This window comes from Salmo salar, chromosome ssa03, assembly GCF_905237065.1.
Source record: "Salmo salar chromosome ssa03, Ssal_v3.1, whole genome shotgun sequence".
Lineage (NCBI taxonomy): Eukaryota > Metazoa > Chordata > Actinopteri > Salmoniformes > Salmonidae > Salmo > Salmo salar.
Window position 1 is genome coordinate 22,276,354 of NC_059444.1, and position 27,709 is coordinate 22,304,062.

Genomic DNA, 27,709 nt, shown 5'->3' on the forward strand with positions numbered 1-27,709 from the left:
CCGAAGAAAATACCGAGAACAATAGAGACTGTGTTTGGCTCGACCTGGCTAGGACTCTGAGAAACTTAAGATAGGACAGGGAGTACCTCAAGGTTTCTCTTATCTCTGGGGAATGGAATAGACAGCGCTGGGTAGTGATACACAGTGGTGAAAACTCTGGAGAAGCACACAACTCACCTACTGTTTGTGTGTATGTATGTGTGTAGGATATCTACTGTTTGTGTGTATGTATGTGCGTAGGATATGAAGTGAACTATAAAATGGATGTCTTTGTATAATGGACTTCAGAGCTCTCGTAAATACACATTCGGATTATTGTAAGCTGGGTCTCCGTGTTTCATTCAACCAGAATCTTACAAATTCTGGGTTGCAGACTGAGTAGTTTAATTGAAGGACTTTGAGAACAAAATTCTCTTAACAATTGGTCCTTCGAGCTGGATCCCAATACCTGTCCCTGTCTTCCTAAGGTAACACGCCGAAAACTGTGCACGGGTGGGTCTTTGACCCGTAAATTAAAGACCTGTCCCCTGTGATTGGGGTTCCATAGCAGGCCGGTATATATCTAAGGTCGACAGAGACGGTGACGGAATCCACCCTACATTGCTTTTCCCAGCCTACAAGACGAAGGTCAGTAAATCTTTATTCACGCGGATTTGGGGAATAGTACCTGTATGATTGCATTAAATGATAGATGTTAAGGATTTTAGTGTAGTCTAGGTGTTAAATGCCGAAATATCTGTTGAGGCATTCTAACCTGGTGACCTGTCGTTAAAATTTTGTGTAGAGATCCCTGATATAGGTAGTATTCTATGCAATTGGAAGAGAGGAATTGGGTGTAGAGCCACCTAGGCATTGTGTGGGGGGGTCCATAATGACCCTAGGTATCTGTGGCCACTACCAATGTAAACTATCTAATGTTGAGGCCTAAGGGTTAACCGTGGTATGTTGCCATATATCAAAAACCTGAGGTACCTTATTGCTATTATAAACTGGTTACAAATGTAATTAGAACAGTAAAAATACATGTTTTTTCATACCCATGGTATTTGGTCTGATATACCACAGCTGTCAGCCAATCAGCATTCAGGGCTCAAACCACCCAGTTAACAATATATACAGTATACTATTATGTCAAGAAATTGGAATTAGGCTTTACTCATGGGCCAGGTTATGAGAAATGGGCAAGTGACTTGTCATTTTGGTCAGAAATCCTGAAGCAATAGCTAAAAGAAATGAAAAAATATGTATATGTACCCAAACCACTCCAAGCCTTTTTAGCTGCTGCTGACACAGAAGTGGCTGATTGCCCTGATGGACAGATTCATATCATATTTATTTATAGTATTACAATCCTCCTGATTAGGCCATAGCGACGGGAAGTGTTCACATATTGATGGGTTCAGTCAAAAAGCAGATTAGAATGTCTAAGTCCCAAATGGCAACCTATTCCTTAACAAAGTGCACTTGATCAGGGCCCATAAGGCTCTCGTCAAACGTAGTGCACAATGTAGTGATTAGGATTTGGGATGCAGACAATCTCTTTCCACATAAGGGAAGGAAGCCTAGCCTATAATCTGTGCTCTAGGGTTGTTGTTCATGCTGCAAACACACAGAGTAAATTAACTGAAAATATCAACACAGCTTATCACAGAACTATTAAAGAGCTGTCCCCTGTGTTTCCTTTTCATGTATCAGACAAACAAGCTAAAATAAATTGTTATTCTGAAAAGTGTATTCAGAACATTAAGGAATCTCTGATGTTGATGCCTTTGATTTTAAATATATGCCTTACAGTACAAAGTTGATAAACGTGAAATCTTACTGTACTACATTGATAATTTAGAAGTATAGTTGTACATGACAAACTACATAAGGTTTAAATTAGTTCTGGGCCTAATGGTTGAATTATTGAAAATACATTTCATATTTCTTAACACCCTTTTGCGAGTGGCTCATATGGTCCTTTTAGATATGGCTCTGGTCCTTTTGGATGGAATATACTAATGTAAATCTAATTGACATATACATGTGTAGGATCTCAATTTGAGCCAGTTTGCTACAGCAGGAAAATAATCCAGGAAATGTGAATTATTATGTGGATTATAGTAAAGGACATTTTTGTAGCGATTGATACATTTTTCGCAGGGAAAATCAAGTCTGAAATTTCAAAGTGGAAATTACAAACTTCAGAATCCTTTTTAAACCTACAATACACTGCAAGTTGAAAATGTCCTTTATTGCAGGAAAGTTCTCCTGCAACAGGGTGATTAAATTAAGATCCTACATCTGTATGAGTTAATTGGCTTCCATTACACCCCCACAATCCATTTATCAAAGAGCAGAAAGAGGTATGGTGTACAGAGCTATGATGTCCCTTTATACCAGTTGAGTATACTTCATAGATACTGAGCCACAGAGGGAATTCATCAGACACTGTGGTTGAGGCTAAAATGACACCCTACTCCCTATATAGTACACTACTTTTGACCAGGGCCCAAAGGATTCTGAACTAGGAAGATAATAGTGTGCTATATGGGACACAGACATTATATCTGGGGGGGTAGGGGACATTCTTGGAAATCAGATGTGCCAATGCTACACTGCGGGAGTCCTCTGTACTGTCATGTTTGCTTTGCTAATAATCACTGAGGGACAAGCTGAACGTAGAACCATGGAGAAGTCATGCTTATTCTGATCTATGTAATACATCACACACACCTGGAGTTGGTTTGGGTGAGTTTCCATCAGCACTAGGATTCATTCAATTAAAAGGCAATGGTTTTTGTGTTTGTGCCATTGCTGACTTTGATGTCATCAGCAAAGAGGAGAAAATTAACTCCCTCTGCCTTTATTGCTGCTTTCTTTAACACTGCTGATACCAAGGGGATGTAGTCTGCATTTCAAATGGCACCCTATTTCCTATGTAGTGCACTACTTTTGACCAGGGCCCATAGGGGTCTGGTTAAAAGTAATGCACTATTGAGGGAATAGGTTGCCATTTGGGACATGGATGTGGATGTCTTCAGAGGTGCAAAATCTTTCTAGCCTTGATAGGACTCTCTCTCTCTTCCTAGATACGCTCTAGAATTTCCTGATGACTTTCCTGCCTTTTTAATAGGATACTCACTCATTATTGACTTTCTTCCAGGACAATGGATAGCAACCGACCATAGAAAATAGATTTGGAGCTGATATGGCCTGCTCATCATGATCCAGCATTGTTGGTCAACCTTTCCATTTTCTGTGTATATTCCCAAAAAGCAATTTATCTTCACACATTTTATTACCCTTTTGCAACTGCTGCTGTGGAGTTCTGAATCAATAAACATTATATTTTAAAGGGGAAATCAGCAGTTGCTACATCAAACTTTTTTATTACACGTAAAATGTAATTCAGACCCCTTGAATTTTTCCACATTTTGTTACGTTAGAGGCTTATTCTAAAATGATTAAATCGTTTTTTTCTCCTCATCAATCTAAACACAATACCGCATAATGACAAAGCAAAAACACGTTTTTAGATCTTTTGACAGAGCTCCAGAGTTTCTCTGTGGAGATGGGAGAACCTTCCAAAAGGACAACCATTCCTGCAGCACTCCACCAATCAGGCCTTTATGGTAGAGTGGCCAGACGGAAGCCACTCCTCACTTAAAGGCACATGACAGCCTACTTGGAGTTTGCCAAAAGGCACCTGAAGACTCTCAGACCATGAGAAACAAGATTCTCTGGTCTGATGAAACCAAGATGGAACTCTTTGGCCTGAATGTCAAGCGTCACTTCTAGAGGAAACCTGGCTCCATCCCTACGATGAAGCATGGTGGTGGCAGTATCATCCTGTGGGGATGTTTTTCAACGGCAGGGACTGGGAGACTAGTCAGGATCGAGGGAAAGATGAATGGAGAAAAGTACAGAGAGATCCTTGATGAAAACCTGCTCCAGAGCGCTCAGGACCTCAGACTGGGGCGAAGGTTCACCTTCCAACAGGACAACGACACTAAGCACACAGCCAAGACAACACGGGAGTGGCTTCGGGACAAGTGTCTGAATGTCCTTGAGTGGCCCAGCCAGAGGCTGATCTTGAACCCGATCCAACATCTCTGGAGAGACCTGAAAATAGCTGTGCAGCAACGCACCCAATCCAACCTGACAGAGCTTGAGAGGATCTGTAGAGAAGAATGGGAGAAATTCCCCAAATATACATGTTGGTGTGCCAAGCTTGTAGAGTCATACCCAAGAAGACTCGAGGCTGTAATGGTTGCCAAAGATGCTTCAACAAAGTACTGAGTAAAGGGCCAGAATACTTATGTAATTGTGATATTGTTTTGTTTTTTTTGCAAAAATGTTGCTTCAATTTCAAAAATATGTTTTTGCTTTGTCGGTATGGGGTATTGTGTGTAGATTGATGAGGGAAAAAAACAATTGAATCCATTTTAGGACAAGGCTGTAATGTAACTGTCACGGCTGTCGTAGAGAGGGGACCAAAGTGCAGCGTGCGTGTAGTTCCACATTTTATTTAATCTGTGAAACTTTGCAATACATAAATAAACTGAATTGGCAAAACAACAAACCGTGACGCAGTGGAGAAACAAACACTACTCAAAAATAATCAACCACAAAACCCAGGAAGAAAAACCCCTACTTAAGTATGATCTCCAATTAGAGACAACGAGGACCAGCTGCCTCCAATTGGAGATCATCCCAAACAAACCAACATAGAAATACAAAAACTAGAACCTAAGAACATAGAAATAGAAAATATTGAAAAACACAAAACACCCCCTGTCATGCCCTGACCTACTCTACCATAGAAAATAACGTCTTACTATGGTCAGGACGTGACAGTAACAAAATCTGGAAAAAGGTCAAGGGCTCTGAATACTTTCCGAATGCACTGTCCCCATTGATTATTGAAGAATATAACTAATAGATGCCTCATGAGCTTAGTTAAACTGTTGTACCCCATCAAAATTCTAAATATAAGCTTGCTTTACTCCAACGACGAGAGGGACAGCAACGAGAGACAGCGACAACACAACAACGAGAGGGACAGAGACAGTTTGTGAAAGTATGCTCTTATCTACTTTGAAAAACGAGTACAATTATTTTGTCAGACAGCTCTGCAGCATACTTAGGCAGGCTGTGAATATACAGGACATCAACTCTGCTTGTTTAGTGAGTACCACATACCTGCCGTGAACTCGGGACCTCTGCCTTGCAAACACGTGCGACCTTTCTCCCTCAAGCGTCTTAGCTGAGGCGTAAGTTTCACACAACCCTATGTGCTACATAATGACAATACAGTATGGGGATCACAACACGTTAGATGGTCTGTCTGTCTGTCTGTCTGTCTGGGCTGGCTGGCTGGCTGGCTGGCATGAGATGAGATGAGATGAGATTATGACTTTAAAGAATGAAAAATAATAAAGTCATCAAATTAAAACACTACTGAAATATTAGATTATTTCATATAAATGTCCTATTTCTCTATTGATGTCTACCCAATGTGGACCTGGCAGAGACAATGGAATATTTTCTATGTTTTGGCAATTGAATGTTCACTATTTTTGGGGTTTTGGAATTTCCATTAAAAAGCTCTAAATTCAATTTAATTATTTCATAATGCATTTAATGTGTAAAAAATAATTGAAATTGAAATCTAAAGCATAATTATTTTTTATTATAAACTGGGTGGTTCGAGCCCTGAATGCTGATTAGCTGAAAGCTGTGGTATATCAGATAATTATTTTTACTGCTCTAATTACGTTTATAATCCATTTATAATAACAGTAAGGCACCTCGGGGGTTTGTGGTATATGGCTAATATACCACGGCTAAGGGCTGTATTCAGGCACTCCGCATTGCGTCGTGCTTAAGAACAGCCCTTAGCCGTGGTATATTGGCTATATATCACATTCCCTTGTGCCTTATTGCTTAAATAATCAAACCAAAACCGAACCAACCTCAAAAAGCAATAATCACTCAACTCTAATTTCTTCAGCCTCATCCCTCAGCTTTTTACCGAAACAAGAGGGGGGAGCAGAATATACCCACTGTGCACTATACCTGTCAGTAAAATGTGGAGAGAGAACTTTGAAATGACTGTGAAAAGGCATCATTGGTGGTGACAAGGGGCTGCTGATAAGAGTAAAGACTCAGTGTGGACAGTCAGTGGCCAGTGCAGGGAAGTCGGGCTCAGGACACTCTGTGTCCCAAATGACACCATATTCACTATAATAAGAAACAAGTCATATGGAATAGGGTGCTATTTGGGACGTAGCCAGTGTACCAGTCAGAGGGGGGACTTACGGACAAGGGGTCGCTGCCGTCTGCCAGCCTGAGCCGTCTGTCGCTCTTGTTTATCAGGCAGAGAGCAGAGGACTGTCTCCCTCCACGGCCACAGCTCTCTAGCCAGCGTCAATCTTCAGTCCAAACTCCTCTTGTTCATCACGGTCCTCTTGTCTACTTCAATGAACTTCAACTCTACCTCATAAGCATGTTTTGTAACATTTAACCTGTACAATAATCAAAGTCAATGTGCTCCATTCCGCTTCCCCAATTTGAGCCAAAGTGGCTCTGGCTCTTCTAAGTCATCTGAATATTCACCTTAATATTAGAACATGAACACATCTTAGAAACTGACTGTAAAAAAATATTTGTTGCAGTGACAAGACAGGCATTAGGCTAGCCTTAGTGCCAGTCTGTTTGTGCATTGTGGATGAATCGGATTAAGGCCATGTTGGTTGAAATGGTTTTCCCCATATGCAATAATTATTTTGGAAAGTTCAAGCTCATTTACTGCATTTCTATACATTTAAAAACTAAAATGCTATTTGGAGAATAGAAAAACTGTCACGTCCTGGCCAGTATAAGGGTTAATTGTCATTGTAGTTTGGTCAGGACGTGGCAGAGGGTATTTGGTTTATGTGGTTCGGGGTGGTGTTTTTGTAGTAAGGGCATTTGATTTAAGTATTCCGGGGTTTTTTGGGCACTGTTTGAGATTCATGTATTCTATGTTTAGTCTAGGTAGTCTGGTTCTATGTTTAGTTAATTAGGGTGGGGACTCTCAATTGAAGGCAGGTGTGGTCTATTTGCCTTTGATTGAGAGTCCCATATATTAGGGTGTGTTTGTCATTTGTGGGGGATTGTTCTTGCACTGCGTTTTTGTATGCCTGTAAGACTGTTCCTGTCGTGTGTATTGTTTTTTGTTCCAGTGGATGCTTTACGCCGTTTTTTGAATTAAAATATGAGTATCCATATTCCCGCTGCAGTTTGGTCTATTCAACACGGCTCTTTTCGTGACAGAATCCCCCACCTAACCAACACCAAGCAGCGGAGAGAGGAGCGGCACGCTCAGTATATGGACTATGGGGAAAGATGGACTTGGGAGGAGATTTTGGATGGGGATGGACCTTGGCATCAGGCTGGGGAATACCGTCGCCCACGGGAAGAGATCGAGGAATGGTGAATGAAGCTACATTTAAAAAAAATTATTTTTTGTTTCAGTTTCACAGCAAATTTCCTGCAATTCTTCACATTTTCCAATAAGTTATGCCATGTTAATATGATATCTGAGTGACTAACAAAATCAATGGGGGACCCTGGAAGGGTGGGCCCCTGGGTACATGCCCTGCATGGTCCGGTCGGTAATTCGGCCATGATTACTACAACTTTAGATAGCTGGCTAAACTAAGTACACTAATTTACCAATCTAAATGCTTTAACTGACATGGGCTAATTGAGTGACATAAAGTAACAAGAATAAAACTGCTGCAACCAAGTTTCGAAATTGCACCTTGTGTATTCTACTATTCTAACTCAACAGTAAGTTGAGACCCCAACTGAGTTTCAAAAAATCTATAATTATTATTATAATTGTTTCTTTTTGAAAAAATTACATAGGTGCGGACCTCTGTGTCATATGTACAATAGCTTCGGCCCTGGTGGTGGATATCTCCATGCTCTGCCTATCACTGCAGAGACCATGTTTGCATCCCAAATGGCACCCAATTCCCTATATAGTGCACATAAAAAATACTCATTCAAGTCGTTCTAGATAAGAGTGTCTGCTAAATAACTAAAAATGTTTAAAAAAGTAGTGCACTATATAGGGAGAATGGTGCCATTTGGGATGCTGACCATGATATGGTATTGTCACATCAGCATGGCCGCATTGGACATGTAGTATGCCACACGGCATTAACCTCAATAGGTCTTTAACTGCCACGGAGTCTAAATCCTCCAGACAGCATCTCTTCTTGCTGTCATTTTCATCTATATATATATATATAAATATTGGGTATTTTTGATCGTTTTAGATGGATGGTTTTGGATGGAGGTCTCTGGGAATGAGAGATAACGACATATTGATTATGTTGTTATCGTTCCAATTCCAGAGAGCATCCAAAATTATAGGGAAGATTGAGTATTGGACAATTGAACCAGTTGTTTTCAACTTCAATTTTGCAATACAAAAGAAAGAAAAGTATGCCAAACATCAGGAACACCTTCCTAATATTGCATTGCACCTACTACCATTCACCTACTACCATTCCCTTACTACCATTCCCTTACTACCATTCCCTTACTACCATTCCCTTACTACCATTCCCTTACTACCATTCCCTTACTACCATTCCCTTACTACCATTCCCTTACTACCATTCCCCTACTACCATTCCCTTACTACCATTCCCCTACTACCATTCCCTTACTACCATTCCCTTACTACCATTCCCTTACTACCATTCCCTTACTACCATTCCCTTACTACCATTCCCTTACTACCATTCCCCTACTACCGTTCCCCTACTACCGTTCACCTACTACCATTCCCCTACTACCATTCCCCTACTACCATTCCCCTACTACCATTCACCTACTACCATTCCCTTACTACCATTCACCTACTACCATTCCCCTACTACCTACCATACCCCGTTCAAAGGCACTTCAATCTTTTGTCTTGCCCATTCACCCTCTGTATAGCACACATACACAATCCATGTCTCAATTATCTCAAGGCTTAAAAATCCTTCTTTAACCTGTCTCCTCCCCTTCATCTACACTGATTGAAGTGGATTTAACAGGTGACATCGATAAGGGATCATAGCTTTCACCTGGATTCACCTGGTCAGTCAATGTCATGGAAAAAGCAGGTGTTCATAGTGTTTTGTATACTCAGTGTACTTAACACCCTGTACTCTGATCATAGATGCTCTCTGATTAATCATATACTGTCAATGTGTTTCAAATTGCACCCTATTCCCTATATTGTGGACTACTTTTGACCAAGGCATGGGCCCTGGTCAAAAGTAGTGCACTATTTAGGGAATAGTGTGTCATTTTCGATGCAACCAGCATAAGGAGTTTACCTTTTACTCCCTCACCCACACACATAATGTAAATCATAGGTATAGGATGTAATCCTATTTATTTGATAGATACCATTATGGTAAAACTAAACTATTCTACATTTTATGTGTTGAAAATATCAACATTGAATGCATTGATTGTATATGTAGCTAATTGCTCTAAAAGTAGCATCTGCTCTAACTGACTAAAATGTAAAAATGCTTACTGTTATATTTAGTTGGAGCTCTCCTTTCGTTTATGGGATTAATCCTAGATATAACACCATGTATCTGCTACATTTCAGCATGATAGATCAATGTCTGTTTGTAACTAAGTCTAATCTGCCCTGAACACTCATTTACCACAAATACAATGTTCCCCGTAGTGGTGGCTGTTGGCACATTAAAGTAACTTTCCAGTGAAAATATGACTTTTAATTTAAAGTTCATGTAGTGTTAACTCATACCCAAATAATGACATGTTGGCTCATTGGCTGAGTTGGCAATCAGCAGTCTACTCACATTAATATTTGTAATGACTGGTATATGTCCACACCATTCTGATGTTGGGGTACGCGAAAACCAATCCAACACAGAAATGCAGCTTTTTAACATAATGAATGACCTTTTATGGGGAAGAAAAACGATTTAATTCATATTGTACTTAATTATAGGTAATATTTAAGAGAAATCTGGAAACACTGGACAGTTACTTTAAACCAAAATCAGGGTCACACAGGGTGTTTCTTGGTAGTCTTAAACAAATCTACACTGAAACAAAAGTATACATCTCACACATGGTACACATGACTCCTGTACCATGTCAGATATACAGTTGAAATGTATAACATTTTGAGTTTGCATCCCAATATTACACTTGAAATATATCACAGAAGACTGAAATAAAACAAACACTTTCTTTTTTTTATGTATCTATTATGAAATTATGAAAAATATGAATAACATTCCACTCATGAGGCCACTAGGTCATTTGACTGCAGGAAAGGGCTACATCAGAGGATGGGCTCATATTAATGGCTGGGATGGAATAAATGGAATGGTATTAAGTAATGTATTTCATACTGTTTCATTTATTTCATTCCAGTCTTTACTATGATATATTCAATTAACTTCCACTCAACGTTTGGGTACATCTTTTGGGCTCAGTGTCCAAGCACCCTAAGAGGTTAAATTGTCAATCATACTCTCTGAGGGTGTCTCAGTGGGAGTTGGATATGCAAAAAAAAAACCACATTTCAAATTCCAATGAAATAGGACAAATAAGCACCTACCAAACGATTATTATTTGTTGTCAATCATTGTGTTGCTAGTTAAACTGAGGGGAGCCCAGTGGTGCCATGGATGATAAATAAGCTATTTTATCAACTTCCACGGTACTCCAAGAGTAGCTGAATTTCCTCTTTTATTTCAGTTTGCTCCTCAGTCCATGCACCTTGGTTGGAGAGCAAAGATGTTGTAGTGTTCCCTTCCCTTAGCCCAAAATGTGAGCCCAAATTTGACCGTTTTTTGGTATTGTATCGGGCAGTGTACAAGCTATACTTTATTGTATCGTCCATGAGCTGACATACAGTATATGTGTACATTTTGACTGATCCTCGTTATGTCATTGTGACTTTATATTCAAGGTATTACGTTTTATTTTTGGCCACTGCTGTCCCAGATGGCAGTGTCCATGCCAGACCATCTGCCTCCACAATGATGGATTTAGCTCTACACCGCTCTACACCGCATTGATTTCTGATTGACATCTGTGCTCTTCTAATCCATATAATCCAATGAGGCCGAGGGATAGAGGGGGTTGAGGTGGAGGGAGTAGACTCTGCTATCCTTCCTCTCATTCCTCGTCATTGGAACTTTACCCCCACATAAGATAGGGAGAGAAACGTTAGTTATTAGAAAATTAAGGGTTAACAAGCACACTAGCATGCTTTTCTCACTTGTGGTGCAGGGAGTTACATCCCCAAAATCCTACACACACAATTTTACCTGCACATTTATTAGCAACATTTCAGTCAGAAATCTCTTTATTTTGTGCCCCATCCAAACATTAGTCCCTCATCCAAGTCCTAAGTCATTAAACATACAGAGTGTTTTAATTCAAACGTCTTACATTATTCAGTCTATACATACTGTACATGGACAATTATTTCTGTCCCTGGTTATAATTCAAAATGGAACATATTTTGTACCTTGTTTGCTTTTGATAATTCTGCACAGTGTGTACTCTTTGGGGAGTGAACAGTTCAGTGGTTTTCATTCAGAAATATCATTGTTGGTATCTCCAGGGAGACTGGGACAGACTGGGAACATGGCCCCTATTATTAGCCATACATTCTGCACCAAACCCCCAATTTATTTTATATGCCATTTAGCAGACACTGTCATCCAAAGCGACTTACAGTCATGCATGCATATTATTATTATTATTATTATTATTATTCTTTTTTACATGTAGGTGGTTGCAGGAATCAAACCCACTACCCTAGCATTACACACACCATGCTCTACCAACTGAGCTACAAAGGACATGCCCAAAGGGCTAAAGATGGACCAACCTATCTGGCATTTGCCCAAAATGCCTTATGGCCTGTCCTTTACTGGATGGTACAGTACTTATGGATGTTTTAAGGGACCCCTCTCCTCACCTCTCTGAATGGCGATGTATGCCTAATGTTTTCAAATCAAATCAACTTTTATTGGTCAATTACACATATTTATCTGTTGTTATTGTGGGTGTAGCAAAATGCTTGTGTTCCTAGCTCCAACAGTGCAGTAATATCTAACAATATACAACAATACACGCAAATCTAAAAAGTAAAAGAATGGAATTAAGGAATATAGAAATATTAGGAGGAGCAATGTTGAAGTCCGGAGAATACAGTATATATACATGTATATTATTATATATTATTTTTTATTTATTTTTATGTGATGCTATGTATAGACAATATGGACAGTATATGGATAGAATACGTAGTGTAGTATATCTGAAGAATAGTATATGTACAGCAATAGTTAAATAGGATAGGCCTTGACTAAAATACAGTATATACACATGAAGTGGGTAAAACAGTATGTAAACATTATTTAAAGTGACCAGTGTTCCATGACTATGTACATGGGGCAGCAGCCTCTGAGGTGCATGGTAGAGTAACTGGGTTGTAGCTGTCTAGTAACATTTACTAAAGTTCAGGGCAGGGTACTGGGCGAGGGCCGGCTAGTGGTGCCTATTTAACAGCCTGATGGCCTTGAGATAGAAGCTGTTTTTCAGTCTCTCGGTCCCAGCTTTGATGCACCTGTACTGAGCTCGCCTTCTGGATAGTAGCAGGGTGAACAGGCAGTGGCTCGGGTGGCTGACATCCTTGATGATCTTCTTGGCCTTCCTGTGACATCGGGTGCTGTAGATATCCTAAGCTGAACCTCGGCAAGACGGAGCTGCTCTTCCTCCCGGGGAAGGACTGCCCCTTCCATGATCTCGCCATCACGGTTGACAACTCCCTTGTGTCCTCCTCCCAGAGTGCTAAGAACCTTGGCGTGATCCTGGACAACACCCTGTCGTTCTCCACTAACATCAAGGCGGTGACCCGATCCTGTAGGTTCATGCTCTACAACATTCGCAGAGTACGACCCTGCCTCACACAGGAAGCGGCGCAGGTCCTAATCCAGGCACTTGTCATCTCCCGTCTGGATTACTGCAACTCGCTGTTGGCTGGGCTCCCTGCCTGTGCCATTAAACCCCTACAACTCATCCAGAACGCCGCAGCCCGTCTGGTGTTCAACCTTCCCAAGTTCTCTCACGTCACCCCGCTCCTCCGCTCTCTCCACTGGCTTCCAGTTGAAGCTCGCATCCGCTACAAGACCATGGTGATTGCCTACGGAGCTGTGAAGGGAACGGCACCTCCATACCTTCAGGCTCTGATCAGGCCCTACACCCAAACAAGGGCACTGCGTTCATCCACCACTGGCCTGCTGGCCCCCCTACCTCTGAGGAAGCACAGTTCCCGCTCAGCCCAGTCAAAACTGTTTGCTGCTCTGGCACCCCAATGGTGGAACAAGCTCCCTCACGACGCCAGGACAGCGGAGTCAATCACCACCTTCCGGAGACACCTGAAACCCCACCTCTTTAAGGAATACCTAGGATAGGATAAAGTAATCCTTTAACCCCCCCTTAAAAGATTTAGATGCACTATTGTAAAGTGGTTGTTCCACTGGATATCATAAGGTGAATGCACCATTTTGTAAGTCGCTCTGGATAAGAGCGTCTGCTAAATGACTTAAATGTAATGTAATGTAATATCCTGGAGGGCAGGCTGTGTGCCCCCGGTGAAGCGTTGGTCAGACCGTACCACCCTCTGGGGAGCCCTGCGGTTGCGGATGGTGCAGTTTCCGTACCAGGCGGTCATGCAGCCCGACAGGATGCTCTCAATGGTGCATCTGTAAAAGTTTGTATACAACCAGTGCTGTTTTGTTACCATGTTATCAAATATAACACAATTGTGTCTCTTCTGTGCAGAGAGTGTATTTGCTGCCACAGAGTTGGTTATTCTTCCCGAGCAGGACCGGGCTTCAGATCTCACTTGTGTCACAATGAAAAATGATTAAGTGAAACTAAAGAATAAATCTACTGTTGAGGATAATGCTATGCATTTTTCTATCAAAATAAAAAACAATGACAGTTACAGCACAGCTTAAATGCTGCAGCCAGATCCATTATCTTCCATGTGTGAATGGTTAAATCCACAGTAACCATATTCCGTGAAAATGTTCTGTGAATGTTTCTGGAAGGCTATTGCTTATAGTTGTGGTTTCAGTCTACAGTCAAATCAAATGAACTGTATAAACACTCTGATTTAATTTTACATTTCGTAAGACCTTTAGTGAGAGCTTTCTACTACATAGTGTCCTCATTCATTCACTGTGTAGGATAAGGTTATTTTGTGGTGGGCACAGCACAACACATCATGCCCTTGTGTCAAGGTTGACGAGGTTGGCAGAATACTATGACAAACATGTCCAAAATGGCACCTTATTCCCTATATCGTGCATTACTTTTAACCAAAGCACAATGGACTCGGGTCAAAAGTAGTGCACTATTTAGGGAAATAGGGTACCATTTGGGAATCAACCATAATCTCTTCCTATCATAAGGTAATAGAAGTAACCATGTTGCCCAGCAACCCACCCCTCCTACTTGACCACCCACACACAATACAGCAGAGAAAGAGGCAGCCCATCATCCTGTTATCAACAATGGCACCCTACTCCCTATACAGTACCAGTCAGCACGCCCTGTTCCCTTCTATCATGATCGATTACACAATGGAACACATCCCACATCAGTTTGATTTATCTCTACATTTTCATGGGAGCATAGTTTTGGTCCGGGATTACATTACACCAAAACACTTGCAACTGGATAGTATGTAGTAGGCTATATCTTAAACTGTAACAGAAAGAGATTATTACAGCACCAGTCAAACGTTTGGACACACCTACTCATTCCATTTTTTTTCTTTATTTTAGCTATTTTCTACATTGTAGAATAATAGTGAAGACATCAAAACTATGAAATAACACATATGGAATAATGTAACCAAAAAAGTGTTAAACATATCAAAATGTATTTTATATTTGAGATTCTTCAAATAGCCACCCTTTGCCTTGATGACAGCTTTGCACGCTCTTGGCATTCTCTCAACCAGCTTCATGAGGAATGCATTTCCAAGGAGTTCCCACATATGCTGAGCACTTGTTGGCTGCTTTTTCTTATCTCTGCAGTCCAACTCATCCCAAAACATCTCAATTGAGTTGAGTTCGGGTGATTGTGGAGTCCAGGTCATCTGATGCAGCACTCCATCACTCTCCTTCTTGGTCAAATAGCCCTTACCCAGCCTGGAGGTATGTTGGGTCATTGTCGTGTTGAAAAACAAATGATAGTCCCACTAAGCGCAAACCAGATGGGATAGTGTATCGCTGCAGAATGATGTGGTAGCCATGCTGGTTAAGTGAAAATCACTGACAGTGTCACCAGCAAAGCACCCCCACACCTCCATGCTTCACGGTGGGAACCACACATGTGGAGATCATCCGTTCACCTACTCTGCGACTCACAAAGACACGGCGGTTGGAACCAAAAATCTCCAATTTGGACTCATCAAACCAAAGGCCAGATTTCCACTGGTCTAATGTCCATTGCTCATGTTTCTTGGCCCAAGAAAGTATCTACTTCTTATTGGTGTCCTTTAGTAGTGGTTTCTTTGCAGCAATTTGACAATGAAGGCCTTATTCACGCAGTCTCCTCTGAACAGTTGATGTTGAGATGTGTCTGTTACTTGAACTCCGTGAAGAATTTATTTGGGCTGCAATTTCTGAGGCTGGAAACTCTAATAAACTTATCCTCTGCAGCAGAGGTGACTCTGGGTCTTCCTTTTTCTGTGGCGGTCCTCATGAGAACCAGTTTCATCATAGTGCTTGATGGTTTTTGAGACTGCACTTGAAGAAACTTTTTGACTGACCTTTATGTCTTAAAGTCACTCACGCCGCCAAACATACCCTCGTAAAACTGACTATCCTACCAATCCTCGACTTCGGCGATGTCATTTACAAAATAGCTTCCAATACTCTACTCAGCAAACTGGATCAGTCTATCACAGTGCCATCCGTTTTGTCACCAAATTCCCTTATACCACCCACCACTGCGACCTGTATGCTCTAGTCGGCTGGCCCTCGCTACATATTCATCCAGGTCATCTATAAGTCTATGCTAGGTAAAGCTCCGCCTTATCTCAGCTCACTGGTCACGATAACAACACCCACCCGTAGCACGCGCTCCAGCAGGTATATCTCACTGGTCATCCCCAAAGCAAACACCTCCTTTGGCTGCCTTTCGTTCCAGTTCTCTGCTGCCAATGACTGGAACAAATTGCAAAAATCGCTGAAGCTGGAGACTTATATTTCTCTCACTAACTTTAACTTTAAACATCAGCTACCTGAGCAGCAAACCGATCATTGCAGCTGTACATAGCCCATCTGTAAATAGCCCACCCAATCTACCTACCTCATCCCCATACTGTTTTCATTTACTTTTCTGCTCTTTTGCACACCAGTATTTCTACTTGCCATCACCATCTGCTCATCTATCACTCCAGTGTTAATTTTCTAAATTGTAATTACTTCGCTACTATGGCCTATTTATTGCCTTACCTCCTCACGCCATTTGCACACACTGTATATAGACTTTTTTTCCCTTCTTTTTTTTTCTATTGTGTTATTGACTGTACGCTTGTTTATTCCATGTGTAACTCTGTGTTGTTGTTTGTGTCGCACTGCTTTGCTTTATCTTGGCCAGGTCGCAGTTGTAAATGAGAACTTGTTCTCAACTAGCTTACCTGGTTAAATAAAGGTGAAATAAAATACAAAAATACAAAAAAGTAATGATGGACTGTCATTTCACTTTGCTTATTTGAGCTGTTCTTGCCATAATATGGACTTGGTCTTTTACCAAATAGGGCTATCTTCTGTATACCACCCCTACTTTGTCACAACACAACTGATTAGCTCAAACACATTAAGAATGAAAGAAATTCCACAAATTAACTTTTAACAAGGCACACCTGTTAATTGAAACGCTTTCCAGGTGACTACATCCTGAAGCTGGTTGAGAGAATGCCAAGAGTGTGCAAAGCTGTTGTCACGGATCCCCTCGGTAATGCTGCTCATTCTGTTCACCAGTTCACCAGCAAAAGGACAAGTACATTAGATTGTCTAGTTTGAGAAACAGACGCTACACAAGTCCTCAACTGACAGCTTCATTAAATTGTACCCACAAAACACCAGTCTCAACGTCAACAGTGAAGAGGCGACTCCAGGATGCTGGATTCTTTTGCCTATCTTAATATTACATTTTTTATTGGCCAGTTTGAGATATGGCTTTACTTTGCAACTCTGCCTAGACGGCCAGCATCCCGGAGTCGCTTCTTTATTGTTGACGTTGAGACTGGTGTTTTGCGGGTACTATTTACTCTGCTGAGGCGCGGGAACCTGTAGAGCCAGCTGAGGCGCAGGAACCTGTAGAGCCAGCTGAGGCGCGGGAACCTGTAGAGCCGGCTGAGGTATGGGAGCCCGGCGAGCCGGCTGAGGCATGGAATCCCGACGAGCCTACTGAGGCATGGAAGCCTGACGAGCAAACCGAGGCTTGTGAACCTATCAAGCCAGCTGAAGCGTGTAAGCCTGATGAGCCGGCTGAGCCATGGGAGCCCGGCGAGCCGGCTGAGCCATGGGAGCCCGACGGGCCAGCTGAGGCATGGGAGCCCGACGGGCCAGCTGAGGCATGGAATCCCGACGAGCCAGCTGAGGCATGGAAGCCTGACGAGCAAACTGAGGCTTGTGAACCTATCAAGCCAGCTGAAGCGTGGAAGCCTGATGAGCCAGCTGAGGCATGGGAGCCCGACGGGCCAGCTGAGGCATGGAAGCCTGATGAGCCAGCTGAGGCATGGAAGCCTGACGAGCAAACCGAGGCTTGTGAACCTATCAAGCCAGCTGAAGCGTGGAAGCCTGATGAGCCAGCTGAGGCATGGGAGCCCGACGGGCCAGCTGAGGCATGGAAGCCTGATGAGCCAGCTGAGGCATCCCCGGTTGCTTCGGCAGCCGCCCTTGGACACGACGTCACCAGTAATAAAGCAAAATAAATCCCTGTTTCATCCCTTTGGTGAGGCGTTATTCTGTAATGTATATGCTAATAATCGGGAAGCAAGTACAGGGAGTGAATTTAATAAATAAACAAACATGGAACAAAACAAGAAACACGAGTAGCATACAGATATGAAACATATACAGAAACAGAGTCAATAACGCCTGAGGAAAGGTAATCAGAAAGGTGATAGAGTCCAGGTGAGTAAAATGAGGAGCATCTGCATGTAATGATGGTGGCAAGTGTGCATAATGATGAGACAACGAGCGCCAGAGAGGAGGAGCAGGAGTAGACGTGACGTCTCCCAACTGAGTTTGTTTTCCTGCCAAAGGCTGTGCATCTTTTGAATGTCAAGAATATGATATTTTACTATTAGAATAAAAGGCTTGTAGGGAAACTAACAACATTGCTCTGTCAAATAGAATAAGTCCTCTGTGCTTGGAATGGAATCCCTTATGCTAGCTAGCTAGCAAATTTTAGATGAGATTAGCAGAAGTTATGTAAAAATGAAAAGACAACTCACCATTTTGCCCAAAACTTTGTCCTTTCTCAATGTTATGAATTTTTGTGATGTTGCCAATTCTTGTTGCCGAATTTAGTTCATTATTTGGCCCTTAAACTTGAACTCGAGATACGCCGTTTCCTGCTAACCGGAATACGTGTCATACCACTCCCTCATCTAATTGGTCTGGTAGGTGGGCCTTCTGAGCCGGCATACACATCATCACACTCCCTCATCTGATTTGTTGAGTAGACTTTCTGGCTTATTGTAAAAATGTATAAAAACAGAAATTTGCTTTTTTGTCTTAATTAAAGGTTAGTAGGTTTTTTTTACCTTTATGTAACTGGGCAAGTCAGTTAAGAACAAATTTACAATGACAGCCTACACTGGCCAAACCCTCCCCTAACGACGCTGGGCCAATTGTGCGCCGCCCTATGGGACTCCCGATAACTACTGGTAGTGATACAGCCCGGGATCGAAACAGGGTCTTATAGTGATGCCTCTAGCACTGAGATCAAATCAAAGTCTATTGGTCACGTGCTTACAGTGAAATGTTTACTTACAGCCTCTCACCAACAGTGCAAAAAAAGGTATTAGGTGAACAATAGGTAAGTAAAGAAATAAAAACAACAGTAAAAAAGACAGTGAAAAATAACAGTAGCGAGGCTATGTACAGTAGCGAGGCTATAACAGTAGCAAGGCTATATACAGACACCGATTAGTCGGGCTGATTGAGGTAGTATGTACATGCAGTGCCTTTGACCACTGCGCCACTCAGGAGCCCTAAAGTTAAGGTTATGGTTAGGTTAGGGTTAGGTTTAAAATCCCATTGTAAGAAGATAAATAGTAGTTAGTAGTGTGGTTGAGATTGGGGTTAAGGTTAGGGTTAGGTTTAAAATCCTATTTTGAGATTATAATTTTTTTAATAAGTGAGGTTTTTGGCTTTATGGCTGTGGTAACTAGTGACAACAGTGGAAACGGATGTGCTCGGGTTTGTAAATTCCCAGAAACTGCTCTTTCTTGCAGTGGTAGCCTAACAATTGTTTGTTTAGTCATTGTGTTTAGAAAATGTATGTTTGAGCTAAGTTCAATCACCAAGGACTGTGGCAACAGAATTCAGACACCAATCGACAAAGACATTTGTGATCATTTGTTGCTGAAGCTGAAAATACTTATTAATATGTCATTGAAATGCTGTAACGTACAGTATCTTTGGAGGACATAAGAATATACAGCACATAACATGTCAAACTCTAAAGGACATACGTAATGATTGGCAAACAAGCGGGTCCATTCTGTTGAGATACCGCTTGAGCTTCTAAGGATGGAAGCATACAAATTTCAAAGCAATATTATTAATCTGCTTTCAGAATTGTTTCACTTGTTCTTCAGCTGGATCTGCATACCTGCCCACCAGGGCAAAACAACACGAGGGGTTGTATTTATAATCAGAGAAATAATGCTAAGCTATACAGCAGAGGATGCAATGATTAGATACAGCGTGGGTGAGGAGAACCACATACTAACCGACTCTGCCTCTAACGTGTACAATATACAATTCAGACAAGACAAATAGACAGGAACATAGTTCATATTCATAGCTTGACATGTCATGAACTGCTCTAGTGTATTTGTGTAATGGAAAGTATGAATAAACCTATTTATGTATACTCATCCTCCTTTATACACACATGGCTATACAGAGTAGACCCTAACAAGCCCCAGTAATGTATATTATGAGGTAATGTCTGCATCCCAAATGGCACCTTGTTTCCTATATAGTGCACTACTATTAGTGCACTACCCACAGGGCTCTGGTCAAAAGTAGTGTACTATCTAGGAAATAAGGTGCCATTTGGAACGCATACTGTTCCATCTAGGGAACTTCTTACGTAATTCTGTGTTCAATTACTTTAACCATAAGGAATTAGACTCTGTTTTCCTCCTTTATCTAAAATCATTTCTGTGCCCTTGTCATCAGAATGAAAGCCCTAGACTTCAATTGAGCAGGATGCTCTCTAAGCAGGCTCAAGAGTGGTTCCAGATGAGTGAATGGTCAACCAGTGTATTTTGTGTGTCCCTTCTTTTTCATTTCTATTGAGCAATTTATCCTTGTGGCTGAGCCAGAGAAAGGATGGTTCCCATCAGGTTTGCTTCTTGTGATGAATATGTTCTAGTGAATAGGGGGACCTGCTGCAGTGTTCAGATACATTCTGTCCCAAATGGCTCCCTATTCCCTATATAGTGCACTACTTCTGACCAGAGCCCTATGGGGGGGATAAGGTACCGTTTGTGACACAGTCACAGAGTGCTGTTGGATAAATTAGTGGTCAGATGTAGGGTTGCAAAAGCTACCGGAACATTCAGTCATTTTGGTAATTATCATGTAATCTATGGCAACCTATTGTAACTTTGGTCATTTATACTTGAATAACTTGAAAAAATGTATTAATATATAGTATTACATTTGTATATCTGTGTCTATATTGTTCACGAGTTTCTAGTGACGATAGACAATATGGTTTAAGAAATAATACAATAGCTTAATAAAAAAAAGCATTTAATCAACAATGCATTATTTTCAATTGACACTGCAACTCTTCCAATGATTTACTTTTTATTTTACAACAGCCACCAGTTTGGCGCCAAAACATTAACAACAAAAACATATGAAAGTAAATCAATTAAAGTGTGTTCAAAAAATGCTGAAGATATCGCATGCTGAAACCCTTATATTAAACACCAATGGTATTCACTAAGTTGATGGTTTATATTTAGGATAATGTTTTACAGACTTTACATTCAATTTTTTATTTTAAACTCATCTTAGTTGATTATTTTATATATTTTACATGTGATAAGGCCACACAGAGGGCCAGAGCACCCAAAAAGTACCCCAAAAGGCCACCAGTTGTCTTGTGATAAATTCCCCCCTTAAACTTGAAAGTTATGAATAATTCTGGTAGTTTACTGTTAACATTTGAAAGTTACCAGTAATATACCCTCCCTTTGCAACCATAGTCAGAGGTCCATGGATACGTTGACCTAGGGCATTTAATATCTAGGGCATTTAGTTAGCTTCTATTTTGGGCATTTAATATCTAGGGCATTTAGTTAGCTTCTATTTTGGGCATTTAATATCTAGGGCATTTAGTTAGCTTCTATTTTGGGCATTTAATATCTAGGGCATTTAGTTAGCTTCTATTTTGGTCATTTAATATCTAGGGCATTTAGTTAGCTTCTATTTTGGGCATTTAATATCTAGGGCATTTAGTTAGCTTCTATTTTGGTCTAAAATGAAGTCATCTTCAAGAAACATACATTAATGAAAGTAAACTGACTGATTCTTTAGGTGGGGTTTTAAAAATAGCATTTTAACTGTAATGAAGCGTAAACAGTATGTGTAAAATAAACAACATGAAAACATTGGTGAACATCTCTCAGTGCGATTTAACAGTAACAGAGGTCAATCTTGTCTAACTGCTGTCGGTTAAGTGCCAGATTTTGATTTAGATTATATGCCATTTGATGCACAGGTCACCTTGCATGAGAGGCTTCAGTGGCTGGGGGACGCCTATTGGATTTTCCACAGGAATTCATTGACTTAATTGTGCTTGCTATAAATAAAAGTTGGGACAACTGACAATTTCATCAAATAGGGGGTAGAGTGGTGGGGACGTGTCCCCTCACCCCATTGCTACACTAAATAAATCCACAGTTCTACTGATTTTGAGTCACATGATCTTACCAGATTTACCAGATAATCATACATCAACCAGAAATATGACTTTCTGAGAAAAATATACTGTAGCAGGATAAAGATGTCCAAATGAGGGCTAATGTAGATGATGTATGTCATTGAAAGTGTGAAGGGTCAATATAATCACTCTCTATGTGTCTATGTGACCAGCCCATGGCCATTGATTATCCCATTGTACTGGTCCCTGCAGCTACACTAACCCAACCCTGTCACTCACATAGGGTGCGTCCCAAATGGCATTATTTTCCCTACGTATATAGTGCACTACTTTTGACCAGTGGCCATAGGGAATAGTGTAATTTGGGATGCACACATACAGCAATTGAACACAGGGGTGGACAGATCACTGCTGCTTCATCCCACAATGACCTATGGAATGGAACGAAATGACATGGTGAACAAGTCTATTCTTTATGTGTAACTAATGCCCTTCCCTGAAGCATTGTTGCGGGTTGTGGGCAGTTCAGTTGCTCAATTTCCTCTTGGAAATCTTATTGTCAAAAGTATGTTTTTCTATATCTGTAGAATATCAGTCAGTCATGCCAATCAACAAAATGTATCATAATTGAATGCATAAGATTCTATAGACCATGGCTTATATTGTAAGCACCTTTTAAAATATATATATTTTATGTAACCTTCATTTAACTAGGCAAGCCAGTTAAGAACAAATTGTTATTTACAATGACAACCTAGGGACAGTGGGTTAACTGCCTTGTGCAGGGGTAGAACTACAGATTTCTAACTTGTTAGCTCAGGGATTCGATCTAGCAACCTTTCGGTTACTGGCCCAACTCTCTAACCACTAGGCTACCTGCCACCCCAAAAGCTACTTTCACCCCTAGTTTGCCTATGGAATAGAATCAGTATATCACAGTGGAGGCTCCTCAGATGAGGAAGGGGAGGACCATCCTCCTCAGTAAATTTAATAGAAATAAAAATTGTATAACATTTCAAAATGTATACTTTTTAGATAAAACTATACTAAATATATTTATATGTCACCAAATAATTGATTAACACACACTGTTTTAAAATGAAGGTCTACAGTAGCCTCAACAGAACTCTGTAGGGTACCACCATGATGTATCTGGAGGAGAGATAGCTTCCGTCCTCCCCTGGGTACATTGACTTCAATACAAAACCTAGGAGGCTCATGGTTCTCACTCCCATCCATAGACCTACTCAGTGATTATCACAATTTCCGGAGGAAGTCCTCCAACCTATCAGAGCTCTTGTAGCATGAACTGACATGTTGTCCACCCAATCAAAGGATCAGAGAATGAATCTAGTGCTGAAAGCCTAAGCTACAATTAGCTAGCACTGCAGTGCATACAACAATGCAATTAAAAAATAATAATAATAATACATTTAAAACAAAGGACATCAAGGACAACTGAAATCATAACAGAAATGCCAACTGTATATGTTTGTGTGCATGTCTGGCACTATTACATGTATATGTGTGTTCTTGTATGTGTTTATTTGAATGAGAGTGTGTGTATATGCATGTGTACAAACACCTGCACGGCATCAGCCTCAGGCAAACCGGCATTAGTTGTAAAAACACTGCCACTTGGTGTCATTCAAATGTACTTTTATTATGTTGTATTTTTAATTTTTTTCCCCTTCATCTTTTGATCATCATTCTCTCTCTCACACAGCAACTCCAGGAAGGGAACTTTTATTTGTAACTAGTGGATTTGGTTCTGGGTGTTGAGCCTGAGATTGTCACATCTGCTCCTGCCACACCCCCTAGTGGTCATCCGGTGACTGCTTGACCTGCAGCCATTCCCCCAGTACGCTCTCTCTCTCTCTCTCCCCCTCCCTTTCTGTTTGTGTGTGATTGCGTTGTTGGAGACAGGTGTGCTGGAGTCAGAGCAGATCCCTACCAGCTGCAACTCGTTCCATTATCAAGACCTCTACAAATACTCAGTTCTGCCACCTCCACTCTGCCAGATCGTAATTGCTGCTCAATTTGCCGCCCTGACTCTGGCGCCTGTCTCCTGTTCCACATCTCACCACCCTGCTACCCTGTTCTGGACTCCCCACACCACCACTCCCTTGGATTCCCCTCTGGACCTGTATACCCTGTCCCAACCCAGCACACTCCAACTTCAGCCTCCACATCTGGTTTCCTACAACTCATCCAAGCTTCCCCGGATCTGCACTCCATATCTACCTGTGTTACAATAAATACCTTGGTTCATTCATCTGTTTCCTCGTCTGAGTCTGCTCTTGGGTTCCCCTGTGCCGCTCCACGTAACCGAGATTAATGTTTAACAGATGACCTTCCCTCAGGTATTGTTGTGGGTTGTGGGTAGCTCAGTTGACATTGAGGAAATTCCTGCAGATATTGAGAAATTGAAATTGAGAAAACTATCCTTCATCATGCATGTTACTCACATCGACTTTTCTTCAGTCATGCTAAGCAGTAGACATTATATACTGTATCATCAAATATATAACAAATGTGGTCCTCTGGTTGACCTATGGAATAGAATCAGTATATCACATTGGAGGCTCCTCAGAGGAGGAAGGGGAGGACCATCCTCCTCAGTAAATTTAATAGAAATAAAAATGGTAAAACATTTCAAAAGTTATGCTTTTTAGTTAAAACTATACTAAATATATTCATATGTCACCAAATAATTGATTAAAACACACTGTTTTGCACTGAAGGTCTACAGTAGCCTCAACAGAACTCTGTAGGGTACCACCATGGTGTAGCTGGAGGACAGCTAGCTTCCGTCCTCCCTTGGGTACATTGACTTCAATACAAAACCTAGGAGGCTCATGGTTCTCACTCCCATCCATAGACTTACACAGTGATTATCACAATTTCCGGAGGAAGTCCTCCAACCTATCAGAGCTCTTGCAGCATGAACTGACATGTTGTCCACCCAATCAAAGGATCAGAGAATGAATCTAGTACTGAAAGCATAAGCTACAACTAGCTAGCACTGCAGTGCATACAATGTGGTGAATAGTTGACTCAATGAGAGAGAAAGAAAATAGTTGAACAGTTTTGAACAAATTCATTTCTTCCAAAATGAACAAATGTATTGCCACCGGGGCCTGCCTGTGTAAGTGCTAATCTGCTTACTGACTGTACACTGTAACGTTACTGCGTTATTGTAGCGGGTTTACTAACTCGTTAGTTCTATTAGCTATGTTGACTGACTTTAGCTAATATGGTGACAACGATGTAGGCTGTTATGACATAGTTTGGCTTGGAAATGTTTTTTATCTTGGTCACATACAGCTGATGTGTTGTGCATTGAAGTCCAAAAACGAAGGGAAAAGGTGAGAGGAGGAGAGCACATAGATTCAACGTCGGAATACAATGTGACTGCCATGAAAGTGAACTGTGCATGATCAGGGGAGTATTCATTTAGCTGATCTTGTTGAAAAACATTTCTTAAACGGAAGCAAACGGGGATAAGCATACCTGAATATTTCTAATAGAAACTCTTGTTTGCAACTGTTGGACTAATGATTACACCCTAGATCAGCTAGATGCAGGCAAGAGTGTGCAAGGTGGTATTGAATGTGTCATTGTCTGTCCATGTGTCACTGTCTGTCAACTAAAAATGTTATCTCGACCTGTGTGCACCTACATTGTAAACTTTCGTTCATAGGCTAGGTTGTAGCAACCTCATGGGTATAGGAAAAATGTGAGTATCGTGTAGTAGCCTAAACCTATCACTGTTACATTGAACTGGGTGAATGGAATATAAATGACAGTCATCCAATATGCTGTAATAGAAATAAGGCCATGCTCATAAAAAAAATGGTCCTCCCTCATCTCAAAAGGCACCGACCTCCAATGGTATATCATACATGGTGAACAACTCTTTATTCTGTATATAATAACTGTATTTTCTCCTAAAGGAACAGTATACATTTACATTTCGGTCATTTAGCAGTTGCTCGTATCCACAGCGACTTACGGTTAGTTAGTGCGTTCATCTTAAGGTAGCTAGGTATGACATCCAGATATCACAGTTACAGTAAAACTTTCCTCAATAAAGCAGCTACAGTATCAGCAAAATAAAGACAAGTGCAAAAGTTGAAATAGTCCTGTGTAGTTCTGTTGGTAGTGCATGGTGCTTGCAACGCCAGGATAGTGGGTTTGATTCCCATGGGGGACCAGTATGAAACAAATATGAAAATGTATGCACTCACTACTAAGTCAATCTCTGGATAAGAGAGTCAGCTAAATGACTAAAATGTTAATATTTACTGTGCATGTTTAACAACTGTTTATTCTGTAGAGAATAGAATAACATTATTTTCCTGGAGGGAACATTGTGAAATAGAATCAGTATATCGTGCAAGGTGGAAAAATCTTTGTTCCTTATAGACTAGAATAACTTTATTTTCCTGGAGGGAACTTTTATTTGTAACTAGTGGATTTCGTTCTGGGTGTTGAGCCTGAGATTAATGTGTAACAGATGACCTTCCCTCAGGTATTGTTGTGGGCTGTGCGTAGCTCAGTTGACATTGAGAAATCTCCTGCAGATATTGACAAACTGAAATTGAGAAAACTATCCTTCATCATGCACGTCACTCACATTGACTTTTCTTCAGTCATGCTGAGCAGTAGACATTATATACTGTATCATCAAATATAAACATGTTTTGGTTATCTTCACACTGTCGGCACACTTCACAAGAAATCAATGCTCAGCATGAGGCTGAAAGTACTACCCTGATGGAAACCTACGGCCCTACTTCATATTGAGTGCTTTGCTCTAAAGAAACACTTAACACATGGAATGTATTCACTCTGAATTTGCTGAAGACATTTTTTCCCACAATTGACTGGGTTAGTTAACATAATCACCATGTGCTGTGTAAACTTGCATAGACCATAGCTGCTTGAAATGGTAAGTGTTTCAAACAGGAAATTAATTTAACATAAAATGTAATAAAATGGTTCTGAGTTGAACATGATGACCTAAAAAAATTATCTATTGAAAGCCCATGTCATGCTTTGTGGGAGGATCTTTTGTTTCCCAAAATGTAATGTTTTTGTAATAAAATGTCAAGATATTTTCCACTCAACCGGAAAATGTGTGAAATTGGACTTCAATTAAATTGTCATGTGTTTCACAAACAGCAACAAATGACGAAACTACAAAAGCATGTCACTATTGCCCCCTTGTCGGAAACATGCTTATCAAAAAATCCGGTTCCGGAACAAAAGCAAGTTACATTAACATAAGGGGTTTAACAGTGATACAAAAGAGGTCATTTTGGTCATGCACATGGGTCACAGTTACACCACACATAACAACAATTTTGGATAATGGACTTTCAATTACCTATGGTTATCTACACTTTTACTTTCCTTTCCTTTTCAGATGGCAGTTGAAAACTAC

The 27,709-nt window shown here is 40.8% G+C and overlaps 1 long non-coding RNA gene across 2 annotated transcripts; it reads left to right on the top strand.

Moving 5' to 3' along the window:
- On the top strand, positions 1 to 24,535 carry LOC106599473 (uncharacterized). 2 transcript variants are annotated; one of them, XR_006769087.1, is made up of 4 exons: positions 1 to 190; positions 468 to 627; positions 7,303 to 7,461; positions 23,987 to 24,535. It is a non-coding gene; the product is annotated as an uncharacterized lncRNA (long non-coding RNA). The 2 variants fall into 2 exon arrangements; XR_006769088.1 differs by lacking the exon at positions 23,987 to 24,535 and having other exon boundaries at positions 7,303 to 7,777.
- Positions 24,536 to 27,709: the final 3,174 nt, after the last annotated feature.